This window comes from Vombatus ursinus, unplaced genomic scaffold (genome assembly GCF_900497805.2).
Source record: "Vombatus ursinus unplaced genomic scaffold, bare-nosed wombat genome assembly UNPS02014859.1, whole genome shotgun sequence".
NCBI classification, from domain to species: domain Eukaryota; kingdom Metazoa; phylum Chordata; class Mammalia; order Diprotodontia; family Vombatidae; genus Vombatus; species Vombatus ursinus.
The window spans coordinates 1399123-1406383 of NW_020954637.1; the positions used below are offsets into that span (position 1 = coordinate 1399123).

General features: G+C 44.3%; 1 protein-coding gene across 2 annotated transcripts in view; it reads left to right on the forward strand.

Annotated features, from left to right (window-relative positions):
• The first annotated feature begins 2682 nt into the window (after positions 1-2682).
• Positions 2683-7261, forward strand: part of CNR2 (cannabinoid receptor 2) — a 13601-nt gene continuing 9022 nt past the window's right edge. For both annotated transcript variants that reach the window (XM_027841337.1, XM_027841336.1), the window contains exon 1: positions 2683-2770. The gene's annotated coding sequence lies outside the window, so the exon portion shown is untranslated. The remainder of the gene's footprint in view (positions 2771-7261) is intronic.

The following is a 7261-nucleotide window of genomic DNA, read 5'->3' on the forward strand; positions in this document are numbered from 1 at the left end:
ACTCTCTCCTTCTTGATACTATCTTCTTTCTAGATATACCATTCTAGATAGCTTGATACGGCTCTCTCCTGATTCTCTTCCTATGTATCTGACCGTTCCTTCCAGGTCTCCTTTGCTGGATCCTCTTACAGATCACACCCTCTAAGGGTAGGGGTCTCCCAGGGCTCTGTCCTGGGTTTTCTCTTCTCCCTTTGTAGTATCTCACTTGGTAATTTCATCAGTTCCCATGGATTTAATTACCGTTTATGTACTCATGATTCTCAAATCTCCCAACCTCTCTGCTGTCTTCCATTCTCACCTTTACCACTTCCTTTACAGACATCTTGAACAGGATGTCCAGTAAACATCTTAAACTCAGTATAGCCAAAATGGAATTCATCATCTTTTTCCCTAAACACCCCACCCTACCCCTTCTACCTTCCCTATTACTGTAGAGGGCAACACCATCCTCCCAGTCTCCCAGGCTCCCAATGTAGGAGTCATCTTGGACTCTTCACTCTCTTTCTCATCCCCCCATATCCAATCTGCTCCCAAGGCCTCTTGCTTTCACCTTTGTAACATCTCTCAAATACATCCCTTTCTCTCCTCTGACACTGCCACCACTCTGGTACAGGCCCTCACCACCTCACATCTGGATTGTTGCAATAACCTGTTGGTGGGTCTGCCTGTCTTAAATCTCTCCCCACTCCAATCCATCCTCCATTCAGTCACTGAAGTGATTTTCTTAATCACACACACACACCACCCCACTCAATAAACTCCAGTGGCTTCCTATTGCTTCCAGGATCAAATACAAAATATTCTGTTGGGCATTCAAAGCCCTTCCTAACCTAGCCCTTTCCTCCCTTTCCAGTCTTCTTGCTCCCTACCATGTACTCTTTGATTCAGTAACACTGGCTTCCTGGCTGTTCCATGAATAAGACCATATCTGGGCTCTAGGCAACTTTTCTGACTGACCCCATGCCTGGAACAGTCTTCCTCCTATGCCTTGCCTACTGATCTTTCTGACTTCTTTTAAGTCCCAACTTAAAAAGTCATCTTTTATTGGAAACTTTCCCCAACTCCTCTTAATTCTAGTGCCTTTCCTCTATTAATTATTTCCTATTTATCTTGTACCTAGCTTGCTTTGTATATGTTTGTCCCCCAGTTAATTGTAAACTCCTTGAGGGTTACAAAGTTGATGTCGCCTAAAGGGCATTGGAGTAGGAATCAGATTCCAGACTCAGCTCTGCAACGAATTAATTGATGGATAGATGGGTGGATAGAAAGCATTTTTGAGTACCAAGAACTGTGATAAGAGTTGTGCCTAAAGACACCTAGATAACACAGCAGTAGATAGAGTGCTGGACCTAAAGTCAGGAAGACCTGAGTTCAAATCTGGCCTCACACATTTACCAGCTGAGTGACCCTGGGCAAGTCACTTTACCTCTGCCTGCCTCCGTTTCCTCACCTGTAAAATGGGAAGCATAATACCACCTACTTCACAATTTTGTGGTGGGGATCATACATAATATGTGTAAGCACTTTACAAACCTTAAAAGATTGTAGAAATGCTATTATTGTTATCATCATCATCATCATCATCATCATCATTATTATTATTATATCGCTGCCACCTAGTGTATGCTTTGTGTATTAGGAAACAGTTGTGTTCCTGGTCTCAGACCAATTGAACTCTTCCTCATGAGATCATGAGTTCCTTGAGGGCAGGCACAGTTTGGTTTTTGCCTTTCTTTGTATCCATAGTGCTTAGCTCCATGCCTGCTACTTAGTGTTTAATACATATTGGTTGACTGACTGACTGGGGTTGCAAATACAAAAGTAAGACAATCCCTGACATCAAGGAGTCTACATTCTAATAGGAGAGATAACAGCCATAGGAAAGTCATGTCTGAAAAAGAGGTGACTTGAAAAGACACCAGGAAGGGGAGCTTTTCCCTAAGTTAGGAGCCCTGACAGAGCTAGAATGACCTTGAAGGAAAGGCAGTACATTGGGGCAGCTAGGTGGCGCAGTAGATAGAGCACTGGCCCTGGAGTCAGGAGGACCTGAGTTCAAATCCAGCCTCAGACACATAACACTTACTAACTGTGTGACCCTGGGCATGTCATTTAACCCCATTGCCTAACCAAAAAAAAGGAAGAGCTGGGAACAGCGATGAGCCGCCAAGATAGAGAGTGTCACGTGAGGAGACTCACCAATGGGGAGCCTGGGCCCCCAGGGTGAGAACCAGAGGTAAAAGTGTTAAGTCCTCCAGGGTGTAATTTCTAATATGCTCCCAGACATGCACCGCCCACTAACCTAGGTGAGAAAGTGAGTTTGAAAGAGTTTTGAAAAACCTCAAAACTTTATGTGTGGGAAAGGACTATCTCATATAAATGTATCTCCCCTAAGCCCAGAACAAGGGTTCTACTTAACTTAATGGATGGATGGATGGATGGATGATGAATGGATGGATGGATGGATGGCATAAATATTATATTCTTCTCTTTCACTGCAACAAAGAGGAGAAAATGCATCCCTCCCAGAAGAAATAACTGAAGAATATGGCCAGCAGATGGAAGTAAATGAAAGGAGGATAGTCACAGGCTAGGGGAGCTCAGAGGGGAAGTGGTAACAGGGACGGAAGGAAAACCAAACTTTTCTTTAAATAAATAGAATTCTGGTTTGAGAACAGAGAGCTTTCCCCAGAGCTTAGCCAGAGGACCCAAAGCAGCTATATGAGAAAGGAAAGTCCCACCAGGAGGGGTGATTGAGGGGCCGACGGGAACTGTGAGTCTTTTGTATTCTGTGTGTTATTCAAGAAAAGGGGGTTTGGGTCTGTCTTTTCTAGTCTGGAATCCCTCCTTGCTCTGGGAAGAGTCAAGAACAGGGAGGGCTGGACTGGGGGTATCCCAGGTCTTGCTTTGGGGTAACTCTGGGGGTAAAGTGGTGCCTGCCCACCAAGGAAAGCAAAGCTCAATCCATTCATTTTGCTCCTTCATCTTAATTGGGATTAAAAGGTATTCATTCTTCCCTTGGTTTTAGCTGGCATATCTTACACTGCTTTGGGGTGCACTTGTACCAAATGAATCTTGGGATGCTAAAGGGCAGAGGTGAGAGAGAAGGTCATTGCAAGCACCACTGAAAGCTTGGGCAGAGGCACGGAGCCAGGAGAGACAGCAGATGAAATATCGCATGATTCGTTGGCACTGTGGCACAGGGGGAGCAAAATAGTTCTGGAGTCAAAGGACCAGGATTCAAATTTTTCCTCTGATGCTTAAACACAGCCACTTAACTATCCTCTGGCCTCAGTCTCCTCTTCTGTAAAATGGGAACAATACTATCTGCCTCCCAGGGCTGGTATGTAAACCTTGAAGTGCTATGATGCTGTGAGTTATAGTTACTGTAACAGACCATAGAGATGGATTGTTTTGCCCAAAGTCAGTCAAACGCCTGGACAGGATGGCGTTATGCTGGTCCCTCTGTTCCTGGGTCGAATTGACTGAGCTGGGGCAAGGTTGCTGCATTCTCATTTGGGTGAGTGATGAAAGTAAAGTGGTGCCGTTAAGGGGACACCATCATTGTCATCATCAATGAGCATCTATTAAGCACCTACTATTTGCCGTAGGGGCCAAGGTCTGGGCCAAGGGTGGACCTACACATACAATAAGTGAAAGCATCCTAATTCATAAGGAACTTATATTTTAACAGGAGACAAAAGGAAAAAATATAAGAGCATACAAAATAGGAAGAGAATTCAAGTCAACACCAAGTAGTTAGCTCGCATTTAAGGTTTAAGGTTTTCCAAGATTTTTGCCAAATTTCTCATTTTATCCTTGCAATGATGCTGGGATAGAGGTGTTACTATTTTTGCTGGTTTACTGATGAGGAAACTGAGCATGACAGAGATTAAGTGACTTGCCTACCGTTACAAAGCTAGTATTTGAGGTCAGGTATGAACTTGTGTCTTCCTGACTCCAGTTCCAGTGCCCTAACCGCTGCACCACCTTGCTGCCTGGATAGGGAGAGAGTGCCAGCACTAGTAGCTGAGATTAGTCAAGATTTCCTGTGCTCAAAGGAAGAATCCCATTCACACTCAATATTCAACAAACTCCAGTGACTTCCTGTTACCTCCAGGATCAAACAGAATGTTCTGTTTGGCCTTCCAAGCCATTCCTAACCTAGCCCCCTCCTACCTTTCCAATCTTTTTACACGTTCCTCCCTGCTATGAACTCTTCAACCCAGCAACATTGGGCTCCTGGCTGTTCCATGAACAAAACTTTGCAGACATTTTCTCTGGCTGTCCCCCCATGCCTGGAGCATTCTCTCTCCTCCTCTTCACCTCCTGACCTCCTTGGCATCCTTAAGCCCCAACTGAAATCCCATCTTTTACTGGAAAACTCCCCCAACCTTTCTTAATTCTAGTGCCTTCCCTCTACTAATCATTTCTTAGTTATACTATATATAGCTTGCTTTGAATATATTTATTTACATGTTGTCTCCTCTATTAGATCAAGATTCTTGGGCAGTGCAGAGACTGTCTTTAGCTTCTTTTCATACCCTCAGTGCTTAGCACCGTACCTGGCACATAGCAGGTTTTTTTAATAAAACAAAAAAATTAAAATTAAAATTAATAAATGTTGATTATTTGAACAGGATGTTTTGAAATAGAAGTGAGGCAAGAGTATATTCAGGGCATGGGAGACATCCAGTAGAAAGGCAGGGTGATGGGAGGTGAGAGACAGTGTCATACGTGAGGATTGAGAGGCCAGTTTGGCTGGATTAAAGAGTAATGTTCAATGAAGGAGGTTGTTGTTGTTTTTGTTTTTCTTTGTGACCTCATTTAGGGTTTTCTTTGCAAAATACTGGAGTGGTTTGCCATTTCCTTCTCCAGCTCATTTGACAGATGAGGAAACTGAGGCAAATAAGGTCAAGTGACTTACCTAGGGTCACACAGCCAGTAAGTGTCTGAGGCCAGATTTCAACTCAGAAAGATGAGTCTTCCTGGCTCCAGTCTGGGTGCTCCATCCACTATGGCACCACCTGGAGGCTAATGGTGATGTCCAGTGAGGTTGGAAAGACGGTTTGGGGCTAGGTTGTGAAGGGTGTCAGTTTCATCCAGTTTGGCAGTTTGGTCAGCTATGGCCTGTACTCCTGATGATGCAGTTCAATTCAACAAGCATTCCCCAAGCTTATTCAGCACCCACTATCATGCCAGGCACTGAACACACAGACAAAAACAAAATCAGCCTGCCATCAAGCAGCTTCCTTTCTACTGGACAAAAGAGGTGGAGGAGAGACAAATGATACAAAATACAGATAAAACAAATGAGAGCAAGCCTGACAGTGGCTATCGGGCTATCCTCAAAGTCAGGAAGACCTGGGTTCCATTCCTGCCTTTGATGCAGACTAGAGGGGTGACCTTAGACCTCAGGCAATTCATTTAGCCTCTTGGGGATCCTTGCAGTAGTTGAAGATTGCGTGTTTCAGTACAGTTCTAATCCGGGTCTGTAGAAGGAATATCTCATTGGGTGTACCCTACACCAGTAATATCACAGGTCTGGAAACTTTGATTAGAGTTTCATTCCTTCAGCTTCTGACTCCGATTCTTGGTAACTGTAAGTGGCCCCCTGGGAATGAAGGTAATATTTTTCATTTATGAGTCATTTGTACTGTAAAGTGAATGAGTTTCAGATCCCTTCCTGAGATCAGATTTTGAAAGGGGGAAGCTGTTGAGGCCTCTGTGGACCTTAGAGGGTATCAGGTAATGAGCATAAAAATGATCAAGGGGATGAGGTCCAGGGACAAGTGCAAAATGCGGAGCTGGGAGCACCAAAGACCTCAACCACTTTTACAATTTCACCCAGGCCCAGTCCAGAGCATGCCCGTTATATTCATAGAGACCTCTAAATGCCTCTTCTGATGTCTCATCCAGGCGCAGGGGTGAACCTGGGCTGTCGAAGGCTTTGCCAGGGGAACGTGGCACTCTGGAAGATCCTGCCAAATGGGAAAGGCTCAGGGAGTGGGGGACCCTTGAACACTCCAAGTCTACTTCCCTGACCTCTATTCTGAGGAGCTCACCCCCAAGTTGTCCATAGAGTGACAGATTTTCAGACCATAGAAAATCTCATAGTCCTAAATTCTAAGAGGGTTTGAGATCTTCCAAAGGGGGAGGGGGCGAACATCTAGGCAAAATCACAGACTATTAAAGCATTGAAACATTGAAGTATAGATGAAAGAATCTTTATTTGCTCATCCATCTATCCATTCAACAAATACTTTCTGACCACCTCCTATGTGCAAGTCCCTTGTACACACCAGGTAAGTCATGATCCTTTGCTCTCCGGTCCCTCGTACTCCAGGAGGGGAAATAAGACCTAGAAGGAAGGAAAGATGAATGAACAAGCAACAAAAGTATTTAGCACTTACTCTGTGCAAAGTGCTGGGAGGACAAATAGAAAAAGGAAACAGTCCCTGACCTCAAGGAGCTGACGTTGTAAAAAGGGAGACAGCACTATGGAAGGTTTCAGCTACTCGTCAGAAGGAAAGACCCCATAGTTCTTAAGGACACAGATAACAGAAAAGAAAGGAATGAACAAAGTTCATATGTTACAGGGGTGGAGGTAAAGAGGCTCAAAAAAGGGCTTCATGGAAGGGGTGGTGCCTGATCTGGGCGTAGACTATTTCATCCTCACAATAACCCTGGGAGATAGAGACTATTATTATCCCCATTTTACAGATAAGGAAACAGAGGCAACAAGGGTTAAGTGATTTGCCCAAGGTCGCACAGCGAGTGTCTGAGGCCAGATTTGAACTCAGGTCTTACTGACTCTAGGCCCAGCGCTCTATCCACTGGGCCACCTATGACTGAACTACATGAAGATGGGTGTGTCAGGATAGTGTCAGAATATAGAGGTTAAGGAATTAACCCCCACACATTTAGGCTTCCTTATTCTGTGTTCATAAAGCATTTTCCTCTCAACGACCCTGTGAGATAGTAATTGCAAGTATGATAACCCTTATTTAACAATTTGAGTAAACTTAGGCTTCAAGAGGTAAACTAATTTGCCCAAGATTTAAAGAAAAAGCATCATGTGATATGATGGAAAAGGAGCATATTCTGGACCTGGATTCTAATTCTGCCTCTGAGGCTTACTACTCTCCTTCTTTCAAGTTGCTCCTTTTGGGTTTACACAGAGGAAGACCCTGAAGGAAAAGGATATGGGGCAGGTCAGCTTGATGGAGGAGCAAGGAATGGTTGAGAGCAGAGGCCATTACTG